This window comes from Phalacrocorax aristotelis, chromosome 1 (assembly GCF_949628215.1).
Source record: "Phalacrocorax aristotelis chromosome 1, bGulAri2.1, whole genome shotgun sequence".
Lineage (NCBI taxonomy): Eukaryota > Metazoa > Chordata > Aves > Suliformes > Phalacrocoracidae > Phalacrocorax > Phalacrocorax aristotelis.
In genome coordinates this window covers 113,457,616-113,470,403 of record NC_134276.1, presented here as the reverse complement: position 1 = coordinate 113,470,403, position 12,788 = coordinate 113,457,616, and the positions used below count along the sequence as shown (strand labels likewise).

The 12,788-nt window shown below is 38.8% G+C and overlaps 1 long non-coding RNA gene across 7 annotated transcripts in view; it reads left to right on the top strand.

The window, feature by feature from the left end:
* Positions 1 to 12,788, top strand: part of LOC142061318 (uncharacterized) — a 92,548-nt gene that overhangs the window by 42,231 nt on the left and 37,529 nt on the right. For all 7 annotated transcript variants that reach the window (XR_012662111.1, XR_012662112.1, XR_012662110.1 and 4 more), the window contains one exon: positions 966 to 1,073. This is a non-coding gene — a long non-coding RNA (uncharacterized LOC142061318). The remainder of the gene's footprint in view (positions 1 to 965; positions 1,074 to 12,788) is intronic.

Below are 12,788 nucleotides of genomic sequence, written 5' to 3'. Positions count from 1 at the left end.
AGCTTTAAAATGCCCTTCTGATTTACAGTCTGAGGGAGATTGATAATATCTTCTAACAAAAGGTATAGAAAGTGTCTCTAACACTGCCCTGTTTTTGTATATTGTCTGTACCAGTGAATGACTGCTGGCTATTTTTGCATGTGTCCGAGTATATTTTCTCATGGAATTAGTGAAGGGAGATTAAGAACTGGATGTACAACATACACCTATTTTAATGTGTGCCAATGTTCCTGACAGATCTGAATTCTTTTCTTTGCTACTATGCTCTTTTGCAGTGGCCAATGTGGAGTAATACGTGAATATTTCACCTTTGGGCATTAAATCCAAGCACAATTAGTTAATAAGTACAAATGAGTACAGTTATTACTTTAGTCCATAAACTGTTGGCAATCCGGATGAGTGCCAGGGCTGTGGATTTGCAGTGCTGTCACATTTCAGGATTGCAATGCTTTCAGTGTTAACAGCAATGCATTGTCTACACAATCCTTAGTAGTGATTTTGGTTCAGCTGCACAATCTTTTTTAACAATAGGGAGGAGGCTGTAGCTTGACTATGTCCCATGCAGAATTCTCCATGGACTACTGACTGTAGGAAGGGAAAGCAACCTTGCTACACTAAATTAATCTTCATGAATGCAGCCTTTCTTTCCTCCATCCTTCATCAGACCACAACCATAGCTTACATGTAACCCAAACTGAATACCCAAGTGAATGCAAAATATTATTTTTCCATCCAAAAAGTGATGGATGCTTACCAAGGTACTGCTGTCTGTTTTCAGTAGGGTTGTAACAGTAACTGGCCTCTTAAGAGCCATGAGCTGAAATGTTGCAGTTCCTTTAAGACTATGTTCTCAGTTAAAAGTACCTGAGAGTCCTGGTCAAAGTATATTAACAACTTGATTAAATTCCTCTCCATTTCTCTCAGACAATGCCCTTAACTGCTTCTGTTGGTTTACTGTATTAAAGGCTCATCAGAGTTATGGCTCCTGACTTAGTATTAATCACAACTGGAGAGCACCACCAGGGTACGCTCACGACACCGACACACTTCTGCTGCCGTGTTTTATGAAGAAGGTCAGTATTACATTTATTGAGTTGGCATTTGTAGGACAGCAGTTCTACCCTGAGATTTTGAAGTGCCCAGGATATGACATTATTAACTTGATATGCAAACCATCTCAAACTTCCCTGCTGGCCAGCTCATTTTGCAATATTTACATGTCTTTAAGGCGCCTACGTGTGGTCTAGGTACAGTAGTAGTTTCACAAATCTATAGGACTGTTAAAAGAGTGACATCATGATTAACTATATAAATTTTATTTCTTCCTTTCATTAATATTTAAATTGATAGAGTCATATCCAGTGATACAGTGGTAAACAAAAAAGTGGGCACACTTAACCTGTTTGATACTCACACTGGTGAAAAAATCTGGCATTGCCCAGATTGGATGTGCATAAATTCTATTTACTTATATTTAGCCTGACTGAACCTCTAGCTGCAGCAATATAAAACGAATGTGAAAGCAGTCCCATGGATTATAATTATAAATTAAATAGATGTGCATAACATACACACCTGACCGTATATCCCTGATTAGATAGTAGATGTGCTTCTACTTTTTAGAAAAATCATATTTCTTTTTGAAAACAGATAATTATTATTTGTTATTCCTGTTTTACAGTGTAAATGTATGTATATCTAATAAAGTATTTTGTAGATATAAGCCTTCAGAAAAGTGGCATGTTAAACAAGTGTGTAGTTACTGGATTACTTGGGAAATGGTTTAATCTTGCATTTTTAGATTTTAAGTACTTATTTACAGTGAAAAACAATGCTATTTTTCCCTAAATTATCTATACCTTCCTTTGTTGTTTATCTATATGCAGTCATATAACTGTATTTAAAGATTAATCATTTGATATGAGCCAAAGTGATATTTTTAACGAGCAGTAGCATTGTTACATGTTGGTTTATGCTTTACGATGGTAGGTCATTTCTTATTTATTATTTGCTTTCATAATACAGGGTTCAGAAGAGATGTTTATCAGGACAATTAGTGACCCTAGGGTTCTTTTGGCTAGGAAAGCAAGCCAAAACAAAATTATAACATCCCAGCATGCCTTCGATCAGCTGCAGCACACTCTCTGTGGGATCAGAGAACATGCTTCTTTGCCAGGAACATCTGGCTTTTGAAAAACTGATAATAAGTTTGGGATTCCTGTAACAAAACCAGAAAAGAATTGCAAACACAGGAGTAACTTACATGGTTTTGTTGAACTGGAAGCAGTTCCATTTTCCTTAGGGATGAAGACGAGAATGAGAAGTACTTGCCAGTAAAGCTGGCCTAAACAAATTATTCAGTAGGTATTCAGAGCTGCAGCTCAGAGAAAACTTAGTTCCACATGCCTCTCCATTTACTTACTCGATAACATTAGCAAAGGCACACAGAAATCCTGGTAAATACAGGCAGTAGTTCTGCAAACAACAAAAGTTTTTATTTTAACCTTGATTTACTAAATATGCTGGGACCTATACAGTGCAATCATGAAGCAATGAGAGAGATTTCTTTTAAAACATTATCATTCCAAAAGGGTACTATCCCATTCTGTAAGTGGAATAATTAAATAAGAAAAACATCCATGAAAAAAAAAATTTAAAAATTTTAATTCTCTAAGGATTGACTCAACTAGCAGTTTAAGTACATCTAATTTTGAAGGTTTTACAGAGGGGTTACTCATAGGGTTTACATTCCGCATGTACTAAAGTAATTTGCTGAATCAGGGTCAACGTCCTGTTCATACAAGTATATCCATACTGGCTCCATCTATAATGCAAACATTGTTACCTGCACATTACAGGTAAGAGGTCTTTTAAATTATTCCACAGTGCGTTATGTCACCATCAGGATCTAATACAAATTTTTTGTTTTTCAAGTAACTTAGGTTTTTAGACCATTATCAAGTGCAGAGGTAGCTTATCAGTAAAAGAAACAGACTTAATAAGTCGTCTGTGCATACAGATGAGTGATTCTGTATGTTAAGTAGTACTAAAAGTGTTATCAAGTCCTCAGTACAAGGAAAAACTTGCTTTTTCTCTCTGTATATAGGTTTGTCCTTGCTAGAAGCTGTATCCTTTTGCCATGTTCCACATAGTTATTTGGATAGCCGTTGGAAGGCTGGCTGGAGTCAGGTCTTGTGCACGGCAGGAAAGCTACGATTTTGCTCGTCAGCCCCAGAAGGCTGTTAGTAGGCAGCGGCAGTCATGTGGGTGGGAGGGGGACACACAGCGAGAGGAAGACTAAGGCAAGTATCATTAAACGCATCAGCACTTATATGAGAGGACTCCAGCTCTTGTTTGTGCAGGGGTGAAACCTCAAAGACCTCAGTGGAATTTATAATCAAGTAACTGCTGTAAATTAGCAGTAGCTTGTGAATATGGACCTGAATTTTGTTTGTTGTGTACGTACGTTATAAGCAGGTTTATAAGCGTGTACTTTATAAGCTGTGAGCTGTTTGCAGAAATCAGGTGCACCTTGCATTTGGAAGAATATTTGAGTCTGTTATTTTTTTCACCAATTGATAAATTTAGCCTGGTAAGAGGATTTATTTATAATCCAGAAATACTTTCCTTGTTTCTTTGCTTGTTCCTTTGCTTACCCTCTTTTCCCAACTACGCAACATAATTCTTTGGGTTGGGTGACAGTTTCATGACCTGCTTGACTCTAGCAGCAATACTGACTCACAAAATCACAGCCTCTGATTGGTTTTTTTTTCTACCCTACAGTGGTTAACATAACTGTTTGGAAAATCACAGATTAAAACAGATCAGTGTGCAGATTCCAACCTCAACCTTTTATTCTGCTCAGATTTGTTAGTTTGGCCACATAGTGTTAGCATAGCTGAATGGCTGGCAGTTTGAGATGTGGAGGCAGGAATGAGAAGCATCAGGTAAAGGAAAGCAATTAGTTATGCTGGCATTACTACAGAAGACAGCCTTGGTGGTGAAGCAAGGGGACACATTTTTTACTTTAAGAGTAGGCTATGATGCCTTTTTGCTTGTTTCAACAAAACAGTCGAACACAAAGCAGAAATGGAAGGAAATCCAACATCTGTTGTCAATGTCAGGAAGCAAAATCAGCTGTTCACTCATGGCTTTCTCGTTTGACTCTTTGGGACACAGCCTCTCATCCCCGGTTAGTAATACCACCTGGCTCAACAGTCACCGTCACTGATCATCATAATCATAAGGCCAGAAGAACTAAAGGTGGCCACGCTGGGTTAGTTGAGCCAGGTATGCCAGAGTGCCCTGTCTACAGCAATAGGCAACAGAGGCAACAAAGAGCATAAGAGGACCAGGACGTTACCATACCTTCCATGAGTACTCTTTAGAGTCTTCGCTGAACTGCAGTTCAGAAACTTCCAGGGCCAGTGGTACTTTTGTATTCTATAGCCCTAGGTGGATGGTTCTTTTATTAAGTTTGTTGCTTTTTGCACAGATATGCTACACAGGACCAAGTCTCAAGACCATTCAGAACCAAATCTCAAGTGCAGCAGGTTAGATCCTGAAAGCTTATTGCGCACTGTGGCCTTGAAATGTATCCATGAAATTATTTTTGTAAGGAACTAAAGTACCTATTTTAGTAATTGAAGCATTGTTTCTTATTTCATCTTAGCAGGACTTACCTGTGTCTCTAAACGGATACTGGAATCTAAACTATGTAATAAAAATAGATGTAGTACATAGTAATCATATAGGATTAATATACAATAGAACAACAATAAAAATAACAAGTCATATGTAATAGTAATATGAGATGGAATAAACAAATGCCAGGCTTTATCCTGGCACTTGCACACCACCACTAACACGTCAGATTTTGAATCTCCAGAGAGAAAGAATTTATTCTTCCCAGCCTGCACTAGTGAGAGGGAAGTCAGCTTCTGTGATTGTGGGAGCAAATGACTGATTATAGCATTGTCTGGAGCCAAGTATAAATTGAGTAGCTGCAGCACAAGCTGCCACACAGAGTACCAGTCTGTGGCTGTGAACTATTATGCTGTATTACAGCCATTTAATGGCAATTGAGTGATCAGAACAGTATGTTATTTAATGCACATACAGTGACAAAATGGCTTTTTCTAATTAAGGCAATATTAGAGGACTGTTCTTTTGGTTAGTGGCGAAGGACAATCTTTATTGTGGGATATTCCTAGCTCCAAAAGATACAATGGAAAAAAATTATTTTACCTCTAGGAATATGAGCTTTTTCTTTCATTAGGCCCTTGGTAGTTTGGCATTTTTTAGTTAAAGTGTCATAGGTTTTCTGTGGGGACACTGGAGGGACCCAGGGCAGTGTAAGGGGAACAGTCTTTGGTGGCATCCCAAAGTCCAGGGACATGGGAATGTACAACTAGAGGCACCATGCTGAGCGTACCTGGGAGGTCCTATGCACTCTTGGTGGCACCCTCAGCTTAGCAGATAATCCATAGTGCTCAAGCAGCCCTTGCTTCAGGAAAGGAAGCCTCTGTCTGACTCAGATTTACTGATATTTCTTAAAAAAAATAGTACTTCCTCTGTAGACCCAGTGCTGGAAATGACAGGTATGACAATGACAGAATTGGTAATCTGAGATTACAGTGTGAGCCATTTATAGTAACATCCTGAATTCCACAGCACTCCTAATTTCCTTCATGAAGCATTTTCTTCTGTGCTTATTCAGTTATGTGTTGCATCCCACAGTTGGGCTTTTTGGATTAAGAAGCAGAAGCCATATACACAATTTAGAACATGACTGCAAAGTTTCACTGGCTGTCAGGTCCTTCTGAGAAATATTAAATCTTTAAATACCTTTCCTATGCTGCATTTTTCTATGTTACAAAGTTTGCGTAAAAAAAGACTATTATGGTAGAAGATATTATAATCACAACATTGATACATTGTTCTTCCTCTCTAACATTTCAGTTTCTTACTAGAATCAAGTACTTCCATTAAAGAGATGAACAGAAGAACGTTACAGCTTATTTCAGTCTGAAGTTCATTTTCTATTCATATATTATTAGATTAGCATGGCTGATTAGTGGAAACACAAACAAGTGCCGAAATTAAATGTAGTTCTATGTAAAAATATATATAAAAACTATATATATGTATAAATACACATGCACATACATACACACACATATATTTATGAAAGCACTAGACACCAAATTCAGATGGCTAAAAGAAAAAAAAAAAAGTTTTCTTTTTAAAGAAAAAAAGTTCCATATCTTTTCTTGAGGAAGGGAGATATCATTTGAGAGGAAGAGTTGATTAATCATGCTGGCATATTTGAAACTTGTCATACTAATGGTTGTTCTACACATACCGTGCGGCATTTCATTATACATGCAGAATGCCTCCTAATGCTTAAAATGTGTTAATGTCTGACTTAACTTCCGTCCTCCAAATCCTACATTAAAATCATATGATGTCCTTTGTGTACACAATTTTGTGTTAAGTTGTATTTTGTTTCAGGATCTGGGGGGTGGGTGATTCATTTGTTGTTTTTTTTTTTCCATGATGTTACAATATTGCAAGAGTCCAGGTCCAGGAGGTGACTGGCCTCCAACTCCAGGAGGTTTTCAGGGGAATATTTTCTATTTGTGTTTATATATATTGAATCTCTGCTTTCAAAAGCATTTTGCCATCTGACTGTTTCCTTCCACTGGCTTGCATGAATCTCTTCCTTTATAATGACATTCTTCATTGACAACAGAACCCAATGGGACGTGTACAGCTAAATAGTAATTTTCAGGTAGAGAATAGAAAGCAAACAGGAACTCGCTAAAGCAAATCTTGGTTCAGATATTGCTTGAACTACTTCTGAAAGCAAAGGGGTAAAGGCATGTATTTAGGTCTTTCCTCTTCCTGTTAAATTACCTGAAAGACTGTCTGCAGGCTCAGCACAGTCTTGCTAGCAGATGAGCAAGCCACGTTCTGTTGAGTCAAAAATACTGCAAATATTTTTTGTAACTGCACGTTTATTTCTTTCTTATGGTATGGCGGAAAGGAACATTCTGAAAAAGGGTAATAAAAAATACACAAAATCCACTGCCATGTGATTATAAATAATTTAGTAAAACAGTAAGTTGCATGTGATGCGCTTGTTTTGCCATCTTTCATATAGTATACATCAGGAGCAGTTCCACTGTGGTAAAAACAGCCCAGAAATGTGAGGGCTTGTAACATGCAAATATGTTAGTAAGGTAGTGAACCTACACCAGCTGAACATCTAATGAGTGCAGAAAAGCAAGTATGATTTTGTCTTGGTTTCAGGTGGGATGGAGTTAATTTTCCTTCTAGTAGCTGGTTTTGGGTTTAGAATGAGAATAACGTTGATACCACACTGATGTTTTAGTTGTTGCTGAGCAACGCTTACACAAGGTCAGGGACTTTTCAGCTTCTCATACTGTCCTGCTAGCGAGCAGGCTGGGGGTGCACAAGAAGCTGGGAGGGGGCACAGCCAGGACAGCTCACCCAAACTGGCCAAAGGGATGTTCCATACCATATGATATCATGCTGAACAAAAAACTGGGGGGGACTGGCTGGGTGGGGTGCGGCTGCTGCTAGGGAACTGGCTGGGCATCAGTCTGTGCGTGGTGAGCAATTTCATTGGGTCTCCCTTGTTTTGTATTTTCTTTTACCATTACTGTTTTCCCTTCCTTTTCTGTCCTATTAAATTGCCTTTATCTCAACCCACAATTTTTACCTTTTTTCTGATTTTCTTCCCCATCCCACTGCGGGGTGAGCAAACGGCTGTGTGGTGTTTAGCTGCTTGCTGGATTAAACCATGAGAGATTTACATACAGAACAAACAGTAGCAAGAAGAGAACAGTAGCATGATTGTGCCATTCAAGGGAACTGCATATCTCACTGTCAGAAACATTTTCAACCCCGTTTACTACTTCAGGTTTATGAATATTTGCAGCTCCATAGGGCTGTACAGCTATATTATATATATTATATATATACTATATTTTTAATATATATATAATAGCCCTATATTACACATGGGTGCACTATTATTTCTGAACTTGTAGATGATAGTATCACATACACTTAATTTCTGCTGTATTGAACCCCACTCTTGTACAGACATCCACACAGCCTACAAGTGGTATTTTTCCTAGTGTTTCTTAAGCTGGCACAGAAAAGAGAAATTTGTTAAACCAAATAACTGACTGTAAGCTTATAATTGATACAGATAAATTAATCAAGAAATTTTAGTAGCATGGTCTGTCTTGTTCTGAATAGTCTGTTGAACTGTAGCTTGAAATTAACCTGAAAAAGAAACACAGTTTCATGGAGGGTTTCTTTCTAAAATAGTCTTACTTAAACATCAAGGTAACATTATCCCACTCCACTCAGCGCTTGTCAGGCGACACCTGGAGTTCTGTGTACAGTTCTGGTCCCCGCGATACAAAAAGGATGTGGACAGGCTGGAAGGGGTCCAGAGAAGGGCCACCAAGATGATCAAAGGACTAGGAAGCTGCCCTATGAGGATAGGCTGGGAGAACTGGGTTTGTTCAGCCTTGAGAAAAGGAGGCTCAGAGGGGATCTCATCACCGTGTACCAGCACTTAAGGGGCAGCGACAAAGAAGATGGAGACTCCCTTTTTACACGGAGTCACATGGAGAGGACAAGGGGGGATGGGCACAAGTTGCTCTTGGGGAGATTCCAACTGGACACGAGAGGGAAATTTTTCACATTGAGGACAGTCAACCATTGGAATAATCTCCCCAGGGAAGTGATTGACTCGGCCACGTTGGACACCTTCAAGAGTCGCCTGGGCAGGGTGCTGGTCCACCTTGTCTAGACTGTGCTCTTCCTAGAAAGGTTGGACTAGATGATCCCTGAGGTCCCTTCCAACCTGTGATTCTGTTATTCTGTGATTAGAATTCCTATACTGAGAAAAAGTCTATGGAAACAAATTTAGCATTTTCAACAAGAAATGAGTAGCCAAGAGTTTCTGTCTGTATAATAAACATAACACCACATGTTTTGGCCTTTTCTTCAGGCTTCTCTTATAGATCCTGGTAAAGAGTCCCTGAAAATATAATTTCTTAGTTTACTTGGACCAAATAGGCACACAAAGATTATTTCTGTAGACTTGGAAACCACAGTTAAAAATGCAGCTCCACCTTAGACAATCTAATCTCCTGTTGAACTGCCAGGACTTTTCGTCTTAGCCTTTCTTCACCTCCCAGAGTTAGCATTGTAGGCCTCTTTGTTTTAAGTAGCACACACGTTGATTGTTGGGGTTCTTTTCATAAACACTGCTATATAAAGAAGGAGGCACACTGTGCCTATTCCACACATTCTTGCTATCTGTGTGTGCCACACCTGGACAACTCATCCATCATCATGGCTGTGTGCTCCAGTATAGCCACAAAAATTACCTTTTTTCATCAGCCGAAACCTGAAAGCTTTCCAGGGCAGGGAAACTGAACTGGTAACTGAGCAGTGTGTGATACAGCCATTTATTCAAGACACGAATGCAGTATTACATTTGAAAGCATTTTAGCAGGAACAGTCAAAACACAACTGACCTAAGCCAATATTTATCTTTCCAGGTATCAGTAGGCTCTTAAGCCATTACCACTGGCTAGAGTTTTCAAACTACTCAGGGTATTCCTCAGATTTCAGCTTTGGTTGCAGCACAGCCTCTTTAAGCTGACTGGGCTCTTTTTGTTACCCTGGCTGAAAGTTTAGCTTTCTACTCAGACCTCTGTTCAGAACAATTTATTCTTAACTGTCCATAAAAGTTAAATAATATCCATGACCCTCACTTCCATATTAATTTATCAGGTTGCTTTTGAATTTTCTTTCAATTTTCTAAACTTGGCACGCCTTCACAGTTAATACAACTCTGTCAAGAGATAGTGGCAGTAAAATATCCACTTGTCACTAGATGGATAAAGTCCTCAGCATTGTATTTTCAAAGACAGAGCAGAAGAGGTGAAAGTGGAAATACCAAGGCACAGACAACCCCTGCCCTGAACAGTGGCCCAAAACCCCAGTGCCACGTGCTGTGATGGGAGGCTGCGTGCTGACAGCTTCCACCCTGCACTTCTGGGAAATCCTGCACGTAATGACATGTAGAGACATACCAGAACTGCTGCACCTGTATGGGGCAAATCGCCAGCACCTACAGAGTGAATCTGACATGTCCCGATCATAGACTGACTCTGCAGATAATCTTCTGTGAAACAGAAGGGGCTCAAGGGGCTCCAGGGCGTTACAGACACGCAGCTAGTTCCCCGCGGCACGAGGCGTGCGTGGCAGGATGGGAGCACTCTGGCACATTTCTGTGCACACACTGGATATTAAACTCTGCCATCTGTTCAGGACATAAGTGGTTTGAGCAGTCTGACAGGGTTTCTGAACATCTGGAAATTTTGGACTAAAGGGGTGAAGTAAATGATGTTAATAGCTAAGAACTGCAGGACCCTTAGCCTTTGCTTCGATCTACAAAATTCTGTGCCTCCACACAGGCTCTATTCATAAATGATTCCTGAAGTATGAGATTTTTTTTTTTTTTGCTTGTAAATGAATAGAATGAGGGGGATATTTGACAGCTTACAAGCATTTCAAAAGTCATGTCACTCCACTTCAAAACCCATACTTGTTTTATAATTTATGAGGCATTACATCTCATTATTTCCTGATAAGATGCATGAAGAGACCAAATTCTCTTAATAAATTCTTTGGTTGAAGCTAAAAGGATTCAATTTTTTTTTTAATGGATAACCTGACCTTAGAAATTCCTTAGAAATTCCCTAGAAAATAGGTATCTATATTCATTAGCATAAATTTTTCAAGGCTCTGGATAGGTCCAAGTATTCAGGTTCCTTTTCCTTTTCTCACTTAACATCCTCCAAGTCTACAGAATCATGCTATTTTTTTTAATATTCTGTTGCATTTCTATCTAAATGCTTTTAAGAAACTTGTCCAGTGATTTCAGATCTTATTTTGTATGATGCTGATTAAGTCCCATATATGTGTAACATTTAGTACTGATGGGCCCAAATATCTCAGGTCTGTAACAGGCCATTAGACTGTAGGATATTTTCAGTCTACATCTTGGGGAACATGGAAAGTTTGTGCAGTAGTGAAAGAAGTCAGCAAAGAGGAATAAGACAGGAAATCTTGACCGCAGTCTAGGATCAGCCAGGAGCTGGCTTGGTATATCCATCCCCATACCACAGATGATTCATAATGGAAGGGTATAGCTAACAAAATGCCAGGTAGAAATGTGACAGCCTGATCTCAGGTGTAATAGCATTTCCTGACCTGTATGAACTGTTTATAATATGAACTATCTCACTAAAGGATAAGGAGTCAACAACTTCATTCAAATTGCCCATCAAAGCTAAAAATTATTTGAAAAGTCTAGGTATTGAATCTGTGCAATTATTACAGTTTTTGAATACTCAATTAAATTATTTTTTTACACTTGAAATATAAAGGTTGTTTATTTGTTTTTTCCAAATCTGTTTTCTTGGATGATTCTACAGTCAGGAATATAGAGAAGAGGATTGCAAGCACCTTTTGGAGCAGCATTTTCTGGAATTTAGTAGATCAGTTACAGATCTTCATTATTCTTCTTATTATTTTTTGAAAGTTCCTCTGAATTGTCTGAAGTTTGGTATTCTTTAAGGGATTTTAAACAGTTAAAATTTAATAAAAAGTGTCTTTGTTTCTGTTATCAAATCCAACTAGACAGTTGAAGTTAATCAAGCAATGCAGCACTACAGAAATTTCAGTAGAATGGTTACAACCTTAGGAGGTCTTCCGCCAGTTTCTTCAGATTACATATTGCAGATTTTTCCCTAATCACTCAAAGGTTGTTATTTGAATAAATATTGCAATGTACCTGAGAATAGGGTCAGAAATTGTAATACTGAACCTAAAGGACATGTTCTTTTCCATCAGATTCTGCAGTAGTCCATACTGTACGAGGGAAGGGGCAGGTAAAATCTGTGTATGTCTTGTTCTCCATTTATTGGCTGAACAGTAATGAAGCAAATTAGTAAAGAAACAAGACTTTTTAAAACTCTTTCATTTACATCGAATTATATATAAACTGTAAGTTTGAGGAATGTGAAACCACAGAAATTGGTCATACGGAATAGTCCCTCTCTGAGGTTTGTTTCAGATTCTCAATCCCAAAAGCACCCCTAAAGTCAGTTAAAATCTGGCATAACTCACTGACCTGCAGTGCCGTGCAGTCTCCACTTGCTGGTTTGATATCCAGGGATGACCCACAATACTTGCCTGAATTTTCATGTGGAAGAAATTTGGCCTGCACTTATCTCCCAGTATCTTGCCGGCACCCAAGCGGAGGCAGCTTTCTTACCTCCAGCCAGCTGGACCACTTGGCGATTATGTGCTAAGATGGTCCCAGGGACTTGCTGGAAACACTTCTCAGAAATTTACCCTGTAGGTGAGGAGAGGACCAGGGTCACATCTTTCTTTTTCATAGCAGATAATGGATCGCCTCTGCTAGAGAGGACTCCTCCCAAGGTCAGAAATCCAATTTGACATGTGTATTCAAAAAATAGGAAACTCCAAGACTTGCCAGTGATAAGGAGCTTTTTTGTAGCAAAGCATACCTGGAGACTTTAAAGAAATAATTACCATTAACAGAAATAGCTTTAAGACCAAAACTTATTACTGATGAACTGGAGATAGGAAGGATGAATGTCTAATGTTTCACTGGACTCAAATATGAAAATAAATATGTTTGA